This window comes from Saccopteryx leptura, chromosome 6 (genome assembly GCF_036850995.1).
Source record: "Saccopteryx leptura isolate mSacLep1 chromosome 6, mSacLep1_pri_phased_curated, whole genome shotgun sequence".
NCBI lineage: Eukaryota > Metazoa > Chordata > Mammalia > Chiroptera > Emballonuridae > Saccopteryx > Saccopteryx leptura.
The window spans coordinates 74,959,544-74,972,213 of NC_089508.1; positions in this window are offsets into that span (position 1 = coordinate 74,959,544).

Here is a 12,670-nt window from a genome sequence, read left to right on the forward strand (position 1 = left end):
AGAAAACAATTGTAATGCAAAACATTTTTTTCTGGACATCAATAAAATTACTATAATAAAAATAAAGATTGAGAGTTAGAATAAAAAGCATGAGGATTATGTAATTAGAGATTCTTGATTCATTTAAGTGTAGTGAATCTTATAGCTTTGGAAAACTAGAAAATACCACCAGTCATCTTTTTTCATTGTAAAAAACTGTGACAAGAATTCTGCAGGTGCAGTCAGAGGCTGCCCAGATCATGTGACATTGGTTACTTGGCCTGTAAGCCGGATGATGCAGGCATCAGAGTTATCACAGGAACCTGAAAATATTGCACAGAAATTTCTCTCTCTCAGCGCTCTAAGAATATTTCTGCAGAATTGACTCTTTTGTAATTCACAGAGCAGTGAAACACTGTTGCCATTTTAATAGTATATATTTCTGTGGGTGTGGGGTCTGGAGACACTAAGACTCTAAAATAGAGAAGAGAAACTGCCTAGATAATAAGTCTGATATTGGTGTCAGTGGCCTCCAGACCAACCCAGTTTTTTGACATGGACAGAATCCATGAAAGGCAATTTCTTTCTTAATAAATATTAGAGAAGACAGAAATTCATAAACCTTAAAAGATATTATCCCAATTATTTTCTTGAAGTATTTCTTACAGTCACATCTAAGTCTTATCATATCAATTCATAGTGTAGGCATATAAAGCAAGAATTAAACCTCATTTTAGACAGGAATTCTGGTCTCAGTACATAGCGATGCTTATTTATTCTCTTCTTTCTGGTAGAGTAAAATTTAACTGGTAGATTTAAAAAAATATTATTTGTAACAGACAAGCATGACTACAATACAATCTGAATCTTTTGGCATCCCTGGGGAGTACACAGGTCCTTGGGTAACCCACATTAGCGCCTCAGGGAAGCTTCAGAAGACTGTAGGCTGACAGAGGTGGGGATGGGGTGAAACTATTCTGACCCACAACTATTCCAAAAGCTCTGTTTTTACTTCAATATTCTGAGTCAAATTGGAATGCCCTGGAATTCTTTAAAGAAAAAAGAAATGCTCCGATGACCTAGAACAAAACTGTCCCAGTGGAATTCTCCTAATAGCTAACACTATTAGGACACTAACACTAACACTATTAGCTAACACTAATTGTCCTAAAAGGCTAAAGAAAATCTTCTGCCTAAAGGCACATCCTCTGGATCTACCCTGGATGTATAAGAGGTCCCTTAGCCACCCTAAAGTTTGTGAACAGACGAGCACTCCCCAGTCTCCTCTCAAGACTAGGACTAGATGGCAGGACAAGGGATCCTTCAGTACACTGAAGGGATTTCTTAATATCCTATTATGGTGGCTTCTAGAATAAACTTACTGGAAGGAGGCTGCCTTGAAAATAGTTATTGATATTCAGGAAATGTTCCCAGGGATAAATTACACGGGACCAAAAGAACACCATATTTAGGGTACTTGTGTTCTAAAAATTCAATGGGAAATTTCTCTGGAGTCCTCATTCTTCTACCTTAGTCTTCCTTAAGGACCAAAGGGAAGACTAGGCATTTCCTACATACATATTCCAGATCCAGTACTCTGGAAGGGGCAGGTATATAACCTTATTACATGCCTAACATGCAATGTGAGCAGCTGACATTTTCTCAGTGTCCAGTGCTCTGGTTTTTCCACAGACTTAATGAAAGACATGTGGACACACATACACTTCTCGCAATGTCCGCAGTCAGTGAGGCATGGATTTTAGAGAACAGTCTGCAATGTATGAATGAGTTAGCAGAAGTGTCTCTGTCTACAAACAAGGACGATACACAGGTCGGGATAGGGGCAGACACAGATTAAAGAACACTTGCTACTGTGGTCATAAACAACCCAGAAGTGGAAGTAGCAAGTTATTTTAGTACGGGAACCTGAATTTGGAGAATTAGGTAGTTAACCAACAGGAAGGCCTCAAGTGAAATGAAAAGCAGGAATGACTTTTTATCATTTTGGGAAGTTCTTACAAGAAAATTATTGAAAAATATCTATACCTAGCAAAGCTTTGGGGACTCTGAGATGTTTTTATGAAAATGCCTGAGGTTACCGAATAAAGAATATATTTACAACTTACCATACTCCTTAGAAAATGGTTCCTGCTACACTCAGAGTTTCTGTGGCTATGGTGTCCAAAATAACCTGTAAGCAAGAGGACAAAATAAACATAATAAAAATGTATTCTTTTTACTTAAATGAGTTCCCAGAACTACACACTAACACATTATGGGTCGCTTTACTTGTCTGGGCAGTGATTTTACTTTGGCTTCAGTCAGTCGCCTTGGAATTTACTTTATATGGGGTTCCATCCCAGGTCTTCCCCTAAGATTCCCCAGTGCAGAGATGGCTGTTTGAATGAGCTCAGAGAAAATTGCTTCATTGCTCTTAACATACAGAGTTAACTCAATTTTCACCCGGTTTATCACCCTGAGGTCATTTATATATTTAACCATCTCATTATAATAGACTTTTGTATCTAACCACGGAAGTTGAATTAATGTTTTCTAAATTAATATATTTACTTCCCTATTGTAATGAAAGCCAAACCTCTTTTTCTTCACTTGCTGTCACTGTGAGAGTGAGTTGTTAGTCTGCTGCAAGCATTCTGGAGAGTGAAGGAAAGACATGGGGCCAACTATTCCTTTGCATCAGTTTTCAACTTTCTTTTTTTCACAAGACATATAAACTAATTACTAAGGGAGATGAGGTCAGTGCACCTGACTAAATATGACCTTTTTCATCTCATGGCACAAATAAATCAGTTACTAAGGAAGAAGAGGTCAGTACCCCTCTTTTTCCTTAATAGTTACTTTATGCGTGCCATGAAGGGGGAAAAGTTGAAAACCACTGTTGTGGAGGACAGGTATCACCCAGCTGAAGAAAATAGTTATGGGTAAAAGCCTGTGGGAACAACTAGAAAGAGAGTTCTATAATTCTCTGCGAGTTATTTTTTTTAAAAAATAAAAGGTGCCTTATGCTTAGTATAATAACACTTAAAATCACTCTAGCACCCCTTTGCATTTTCCTGTGACCCCATTCTTTTCCTCAATCAGTTCTGAGATTAAACTTTCAGTTTTGAGCTAAACTGGCTAGTTAGGATGGGTATGTTTATACCTTGCTACTCAAGGCACAGTGCATGGATAACAGCTTGCAAGCATGGGTATCATTTGGGAGCTCTTTAGATATGCAGATTCTTGGGCCAGGGTCTCACTGCAGAATTATTAAATCAATTAACATTTTAAACGAGATTCCTCAAGTGATTCGTACTCATGCTTAAGTTTGAGAAATACTATATTACTACATATTTGCAGATATGTTTCAGTATCATTCTGAAAAGGGGTGCCATACTAACATATTCATTAATGAACAAACAAAAAAAAGTTCTGTATAATACTGGTGGCTGAGGGCAGGCAGGTTCACATTGGATTTGGGCAGATGGTAGAGGAACTGAGGAGCCAGAAAGAGCTGGGCCATTCCCAGTTAATAGATTCTTTTATTTCTATCCATAATTTTGATTGTTATTTTATAATTTATTAATTTTTTCTCTACTTGTAAAGCTATTTATATGAGAAAAATGTTTTTTATTTATTCTGTACATATGTATTAACATTTCTCATTACCCAAGAAATGTGTTGACATAAATTTACCCTTTAGTTGGTATAAGAAATTATAAAAATCCAAAATTGTCTTTTTTTTATTTAGAAAATTAAATTTAACAGGGTGACATTGATCAACAAGAGTACATAGATTTCAGGTAAACATTTCCACAGCATTTGAACAGTCAATTATATTGTATACCCAAGGTGACTGAAAATGACTTGACTTTAGGTGACCAGTTGTTAATAGGTTCTAAAACTATGGATGAGCAAACAGGCAAGGAAAACCTCTTCTCATGACAACAGGCAAACAAAACAGCAAAATGGCCCCACAGTGGCAGGCAGGCAGTCTGCAATCTGCTATTCACAACCTGCCCTGAGTCAAAGCACCCACTGCCTTACAGAAACTGTGCACATGTGCCTCTGCCATGTGCTCACACGCTAATCATGCAAAGTGCAGGCAAGCAAGCCTAACACAACTGTATACCCAACACTCTGCTTCAGTGTGAAATGACAGAAATGATTAGTAGGGCAGAAGATAAGTAAAAGTCAAAATATTTGACTTAGGTTCATGCTAAATCAGCTAGTCCAAGGAAGGGACTGTGTGATGTTGAAATCAGGCTGGTCATCATAGTAAAATGTACCACCTTTATTCCAAATAATTTTCTCAGTAGTATAAATGAAAAATACAGGAAAATTTTTCATTTTCTTATCCCTTTTACAGTCACAGAACAAGATAATTTTATCATCTGTAAAGAAGCCTGAATCAGCTGACCATACATTTCTCTGCTCCAGTTATACATTAAAATCATCTGAGGAGGTTTAAAAACCTGTGAGGGCCCTACCTCGAGATATTCTGATTTAATTATCTAGAATAGGAACCTAAGCTTCCTATGATTTAAATATGCAGCCAGGGCTGAGAACCCCTCATTCTATAGATGAGGAAATTGAAGGTTTCATAAAAATGGTACCAATATACCATATTTAAATAAAAAATTTTTCATAAATATGTAATAATTTCTAAAACCTGAAAATTGTTGACCAAGTGAGACTTAGCTGGACATTTTTTTACTACTTGTATTTGTTTATCTTTTGGGGGGGAACTGAAGGTCTTCTTTACCCCTGACATTACCTCTGTGAACACAGATTAACCTTTCTAACCTTTCTTTGAAAGAATTACCAGCCCATCATTTACCTACAGAAGCTGATACAGGTAAGTTCCAAAAGAATAAAACTTGAAATAACATAGTTGATTCTCACTTTTTAACTTTTTCTAATAGAACTTTAGTATATATTCAAATGGAATTAATTTTGTTAAGTAGCTAACAAAATTAAAGAAAAATAAAGATTAAAAACTGAAGGGCAGCCTGACCAGGCGGTGGCGCAGTGGATGGAGTGTCGGACTGGGATGCGGAAGACCCAGGTTCAAGACCCCGAGGTTGCCAGCTTGAGCGCAGGCTCATCTGGTTTGAGCAAAAGCTCACCAGCTTGAACCCAAGGTCGCTGGCTTAAGCAAGGGGTTGCTCGGTCTGCTGAAGGCCGGCAGTCAAGGCATATATGAGAAAGCAATCAATGAACAACTAAGGTGTCACAATGAAAAACTGATGATTGATGCTTCTCATCTCCCTCCGTTCCTGTCTGTCTGTCCCTACCTATCACTCTCTCTGACTTTCCCGCTGTGTCTGAAAAAACAAAAAACAAAAAAACTGAAGGACAAAAAGGTTCTAAGGTGATATTTTAAAATGGCTGCACCTTTTTTTGACACACTTCCCACCAAGAGTGGGGTCTATTTCCTACCCTTGATACTGAACCAGTTTGTTACTGGTTTAACCCAGTGAGTTCTCAAAGTGTGCGCCTGGGCACACTGGTGAACCCTAGAAGATTTCCAGGTGCTCTCTATGGTATTCCAGAGAAATATGTGCCTGTTGGGGACCCAAAACCCAACAGGGTTTTTGGAGTTTGGATTTTTGGGGGACAGAGGTCTGGGGAATTGGCTGTAAGCTGACAGTCTGCCCAACCCCCCACCTCACTTGCCTGATTAGGTTGCAAAAGGCTGTTAAGCTGTGGTGCTGGATTGTTTATACTACCCCCCATGTTCCCCGGAAAGACTGGATGCAAGTTTCTTCTATCCTTTGTTTGGTGTAAAGTTAAGATGATATGTATGGTGGGAGTTTTCTGCACTCAACACTCAACACAATTAAGGGTAAAAAGAGAGGAATTCTTCAATGTATTGATGAGGAAGTGAGAGTTTGCCTTTCAAATATATGCCCAAACATTGAAGAAATCACTAGGACATATCAGGCTCATGTTTCTCATAAACACAAGAATGAAAAAACTCAACACATTCGTAACGGGACCTGCCGAATTTACTAAATTTTACTAAGAATGTATCTATATATATATAAAGATAACTTTTCTGTCATTTTATTTTTATTTTTTTTTAATGTTTTTTTTTTATTTATTCATTTTTAGAGAGGAGAGAGAGAGAGGGAGAGAGAGAAACAGAGAGAGAGAAGGGGGAAGGAGCTGGAAGCATCAACTCCCATATGTGCCTTGACCAGGCAAGCCCAGGGTTTTGAACCGGCGACCTCAGCATTTCCAGGTCGACGCTTTATCCACTGCACCACCACAGGTCAGGCTGTCATTTTATTTTTTAACCCCTCTTTTTTACAAATTCTAAAAAGCATAACTCAAAAAATATAACATAAAAATGTTTTTCAATGTCAGAATAAATTTAATTTTGTCGTATTTATTTCATTTAATTACCATAAAAGCATGCTTGAACTTTATATTTTTTCTTTAATATTTGACTTAATTATTATAACCTATTTCTCAGAAATTTTTATATAGTGCGCCTACAATTTTTTGTAGGAGTTCAAATGCGCCCCGACTTCAAAAAGTTTGAGAACCACTGGTTTAACCAATACAGCAGAGCTCTGCAAACCTTTTCCGTAAAGAGCCAGATAGTAAATACTTCAGGCTTTGCGGACCATATGGTCTCTGTGGCAACTATTCAACTATGCATCATAGCACAAAAGCAGCCATAGATGATACAAATGGACATGGCTGTGTTCCATCAACACTTTATTACCAAACACAGTGGCAGGCTGGATCTGGCATGAGGCCATAGTTTAAGGATCCCTGCAATAGAGTATGGAAGAAGTGATGCTCTGTGAATTCTTAGACTAATAGAAAGCCCTGGAGCTTCCACATGGATCTCCTGGAACACTTATTCTCAGGATGCTCCCTCTTGGAACTTAGCCATCATGCTGTGAGAAGCCCAGATCAGTGAAAGAGGTCCCATGTAGGTGCTTTGGTCAACAGCCCCAGCTGACTCCTGTCTTGGTGTCATCCCAGTCCTGGTGCAAGTCTCTGGATGACTCCAGTTTCTAGCCTTTCAAGACACCCCTCAGCATTGAGTCTTCCTGGCTGGGGCACTAGACATAGTGGAGCAAAGACAGAACATCCCCACCATGCCCTACCTGAATTCTGTGAGGATTAAAGAACTGTTGCTTTTTTTACATTGCTTGGTTTGGAGGTGATTTATTATGCAGCAATAGAGAACTAGAAAATAGGCCAACTAAAAAAACTCCAAGAGCACATGGGAAAAACTAAAAATCTCAGAAAATAAAGCAGGAGTTAAAGAATTCACTGAAAATATTTATGCTTTTTTTCCCCAAACAATTAATGCTTGGAAGTCATAAATTTTATAAAACTTGTATTATCTTGTTCATGTGAATAATATACATATTCCTTTTTTAAATTTAATTTATAAAATTAAATTTAACAGGGTGACATTGATCAATAAGAGTAATAGGTTTCAGGTAAACATTTCTATAGCATTTGAATTATTGATTATGAAACATTCTTGAGTAATACATGGAACATAGTTGCCAATCAGTTTGAGACTGTTTCATTACAAAGGCTTTAATGGCTGTTTGATATAACAAATCTAGTTATTAAATATTTACTTGACTGAAAATAGTAAGCAGGCTGTGGGAAAAACAGCTGTCTTAGGCTTGCTCTCTGGTTTCCTGGCTGCAAGCACTTTGCACAATAAGTGCACGAGCACACGGCAGAAAGCCGCATGTGTGTCTCTATGAAAAGCTACGGGTGCTTTCTCTTGAGGGCGATTCTCCCAGATTGTCCTCCAGCCACTGCAAGGTGCAGTTCCCTGATTCCCTCACCCATCACAGTGAGGGGCAGTTTCCCTGATCCCTTGCCCTTCACTGAGAAAAGCAGGTTTTCCTTTGTTTATTCCCTCGCCTGTCTCCGTGAGCCTCCAATAAATGGGTCATGGCCCAATGCTTTTCAGCTCTGCAGTTCCTCGACCATCTTCCTGAATTCAGTGCGAACCTGCCTGGGCTCAACCATCAGCATTACACAGGCCTTGGTCCGTTGCTCAGCGGATAATGTCAGCCAGCATATGGATGTCCTGGGTTTGATTCCCAGTCAGGACACACAGTGGAAGTGAGCATCTGCTTCTCTCCCTCTTCCCCTTCCACAGCCAGTGGCTCGATTAGTTTGAGCATGGCCCTGGGCACTGAGGATAGCTCGGTGGTCCAAACTTGGTACTCAAGCATTGGCTCCAGATGGGGTTTCTAGGTGGATCCTAGTCGGGGTGCATGTGGGAGTGTGCCTCACTGGCTCCCTTTCTCTCACAAAAAGAAAGAAAGAAAGGAAGGAAGGAAGGGAACGGGAGGGAAGGGGAGTGGAAGGAAGGGAAGAGAAGGGGAGGGAAGGGAAGGGAAGAAAGAAAGAAAGAAAAAAAGAAAGAGAAGAGAGTAAGCAATTAGGATCAGCTAATTTAGTCCAACTGGCCAAACCAGTTTTTGTGTATGTGTGGAATGTTGAATGCTCAACTATGCTATGATTTCAGACACCTTGTAGGTAATATTAAAGAAAGTTTACGATGGCCCTGGCCGGTTGGCTCAGCGGTAGAGCGTCGGCCTAGCGTGCGGAGGACCAGGGTTTGATTCCCGGCCAGGGCACACAGGAGAAGCGCCCATTTGCTTCTCCACCCCTCTGCTGCGCTTTCCTCTCTGTCTCTCTCTTCCCCTCCCGCAGCCAAGGCTCCATTGGAGCAAAGATGGCCCGGGCGCTGGGGATGGCTCTGTGGCCTCTGCCTCAGGCGCTAGAGTGGCTCTGGTCGCAACATGGCGATGCCCAGGATGGGCAGAGCATCGCCCCCTAGTGGGCAGAGTGTTGCCCCTGGTGGGCGTGTCGGGTGGATCCCGGTCGGGTGCATGTGGGAGTCTGTCTGACTGTCTCTCCCCATTTCCAGCTTCAGAAAAATGAAAAAAAAAAAAAGAAAGTTTATGAAGATAGTCTATACTAGAAAAGCTTTCTGACTTTAAGGTCTGAGCTATTAGTTATATGTAAATTGTTATAATATCTAAACTACTAGGTATTCACTAATGCTGAACTTCAGGACTAGTTTGGTTAACAATCTGGTTATGTATTTAAACATTCCTCCTGAACAAGCAGGACTCTGGTATGCCACACCTATGCTAGGGTTATGGAAGGCTGTGTTGAATATGGGACTGTGTCAGGAATATCCTAAGAGGTACAGGGTTTGGGTTGAAGCAAATTTGAAAGCATTACTCTGAGACACAAATCAAGTTGGCACAAAATACACAAAAACCAGGCATAAGAGTACAATCTTAAACCACCAACACAGAATGAGCATTTATAAGAGATACTAAAAAGTCATCAGAAATACTTCAAGATGAAATATTTTTCTAAGTAAAATGGTTCTGAGCCTAATTCCAATATGTGTGTGTGTTTCCCCCACACCACAAAGCAATGCTCAAGACACCCGCTGGGTGTCCTACAATTCAATTACATTCTGGTGTTATCTACCTGGAGAAAGCATCAGATTCCAAAGGCAAAGGGCTCAAGTGCCACTACACCACCTTCCACTTCAGAAGCCAATTGCAAGGCCACGTTAACATCTGTGCTTCTGACCAACCAACTAGAGATTGGAGGTTCTTTGGACCTCAAATACTAGTCAAAAGTCCAGGTCGTTACCTATACTTCTGACCTACTGGCTATAAATCAGAGGTTCCCATGACTTCACACCCCTTTCAAATTCGACTGATTAGCTAGAGCGGCTCACAGAACTCAGGGAGACACTGAAACATTTACATATGTTTATCATTTATATGTATAGAAGTATATACAGAGGAGATGCATAGGGAAAGGTATGTGGGAAGGGGCGTGGAGCTTCATGCCCTTTCTGGGAACACCACTCTCCCAGCACCCTTGTGTTCACCAACCAGAAAGCTTGCTGAAATCTGTCCTTTTGGGTTTTTATTAAGACTTCATTACATAGGCACAATTAAGTCACTGGACATTGGTGACCAATTCAACCTCCAGCCCTTCTTCCCCTCTTGTAGGTACTTCCTACATGTAATTCATAAACCATAAAATATACCCAAGAGAATGTTTAAAAATAGGTTTTCTTCTATATTTAATATTTGCAAGCAAATTCTTAAGGTGTATGTAGGCCCCTTAATCATTGACTATCTACCTATAAGCCTCTGATTGAATACATTAGCCATGGATAATCTACCCGTTTAAACAACAGTGTTTCAATGTTTACACTGTAGGTTTCTGTTCTTCCAGAAGATAGTATTACAAGTACATTTCTGTATGATTTCTAGTGCTGGCCTTCTAAAATTGTGCAAAGTCATCTTAGACACAGAATTTACTATCACTGGGGATCTGATTGTATTGAGTGATCATTCCTTTCTTTGGGAGAAAGGAATGCATTTATAAAACATTGCAATGAATCTTACCACTGCCCTTTGACTAGTTGGTGTTTTATTCATTATTAAATTTGTAATGTACACTTATGGTCCATTTTGGAGGTTGGCTACTAGAGCGAAGTCTTCCCTTGTACCTTCCTCCCTTCCTCCCTCCCTCTTTCCTTTTCTTCCTTTCTTCCTTTCTTTCTTTTTTTTTTTTTTTTTTTTTCCATTTTTCCGAAGCTGGAAACGGGGGAGGCAGTCAGACAGACTCCCGCATGCGCCCGACCAGGATCCACCCGGCATGCCCACCAGGGGGCGATGCTTTGCCCCTCTGGGGCGTCGCTCTGTTGCATCCAGAGCCATTCTAGCACCTGAGGCAGAGGCCACAGAGCCATCCCCAGCGCCCGGGCCATCTTTGCTCCAATGGAGCCTCACTGCGGGAGGGGAGGAGAGAGACAGAGAGGAAGGAGAGGGGCAGGGGTGGAGAAGCAAATGGGCACCTCTCCTGTGTGCCCTGGCTGGGAATCGAACCCGGGACTCCTGCACGCCAGGCCGACACTCTACCGCTGAGCCAACCGGCCAGGGCCCTTTCTTCCTTTCTTCCTTCCCTCCTTCCTTCCTTCCTTCTCTCCCTTCCTTCCCTCCCTTTCTTCCTTCCTTTTTTTTTTTTATTTTTATTCTTTTTTTTTTTTTTTTTTCATTTTTCTGAAGCTGGAAACAGGGAGAGACAGTCAGACAGACTCCCACATGCGCCCGACCGGGATCCACCCGGCACGCCCACCATGGGGCGACGCTCTGCCCACCAGGGGGCGATGCTCTGCCCATCCTGGGCGTCGCCATGTTGCGACCAGAGCCACTCTAGCGCCTGAGGCAGCGGCCACAGAGCCATCCCCAGCGCCCGGGCCATGTTTGCTCCAATGGAGCCTTGGCTGCGGGAGGGGAAGAGAGAGACAGAGAGGAAAGCGCGGCGGAGGGGTGGAGAAGCAAATGGGCGCTTCTCCTGTGTGCCCTGGCCGGGAATCGAACCCGGGTCCTCCGCACGCTAGGCCGACGCTCTACCGCTGAGCCAACCGGCCAGGGCCTTCCTTCCTTTTATTCCTTCTTTCTCCTTCCCTCCCTCCCTTCCTTCCTTCGCTTTCTCTCATTAATCAATGTCACATAATTACTTTCAATTAAACTGAAGATCAAGTTACAAAAAAGTCCAGTTATAGTTTCTGCTGAAATGTCATTGAATCCACAGATTAATGCAAGAGCAATGAAATTATAGCATGGAATCTTCTGATCAAGCCTTTTTATATCCTCTATCAAGTTTTATATTTTTCTTTATCTAGGTCCTCTAGTCTTCCTGTTGGAATGTGCTGTTATTGTTTTGATTTGTGGTGTAATAATTTTACCTATGATAATTTTGAACTGGTTTTGGTTGGAATATAATAATACTATTGATTTTTATACATTTATTTTTAATGGCTGTCTTATCGAATGCTCCTATTATTTCTAATAACTTTTAAGTTGATTCCCTTAGGTGTTTCAGGTATATTATAATGTTATCTACACATAATGGTGATTTTGCTACCTTCTTTTTAATATTAAACCTCTTGTTTTGTTCTATTGACTGATTATCCTATCAAGTGGTTATCTTTTTTTTATGAGAAAAACCTGGGACTAGGAAAAGTCTTCTGAAATGGGGAAAAATAATATATAGAAAAATGATTTTATAGATTTTATTATTTGGACTGAGGTATAAATGTGGTATGACATTTCCAAATAACACTTCCCAAATGCTTTGAAACAAAACTTGCTAAACAAAACTTCCTAGATTTTTAGTTTATTTAAATATCCTATATCTGCATTGCTTTGAAAGAACTCACCACAGTCTGGTTTCCAGACAGCGGTCCTTTTTCCTTACTTACCATTTCAGGCAAAGGTTCAAGGGGGACTTTTTATGGGACTTTATAAACAAATCATTTTCCCAAGGATTTTATTACATAATAAACTTCAGATCAGAAAGGCAAGAATCACACATGTAAAGATTAATAAGAACAGACTCCTCTGAAAATCCAGAATACAGACCACAGCACAAAAACATGACCAGAGAAGGAAAGACAAGGAGTGAGACTCAGCTTCCAGAGGAATGCTATATCCTTTGTCAGGCATTGGCTCCGTTCTTTCACAACAGTTGTTAGCAGTCTCTTGAGTACTGTGTCAGATTTTTTACATAGAGAACACTTATAAATAGCAATCTGGGAAGGGAAAGCTAGAGGACTTACCTTAACTCAGTACTTTCCCTGTGTAGT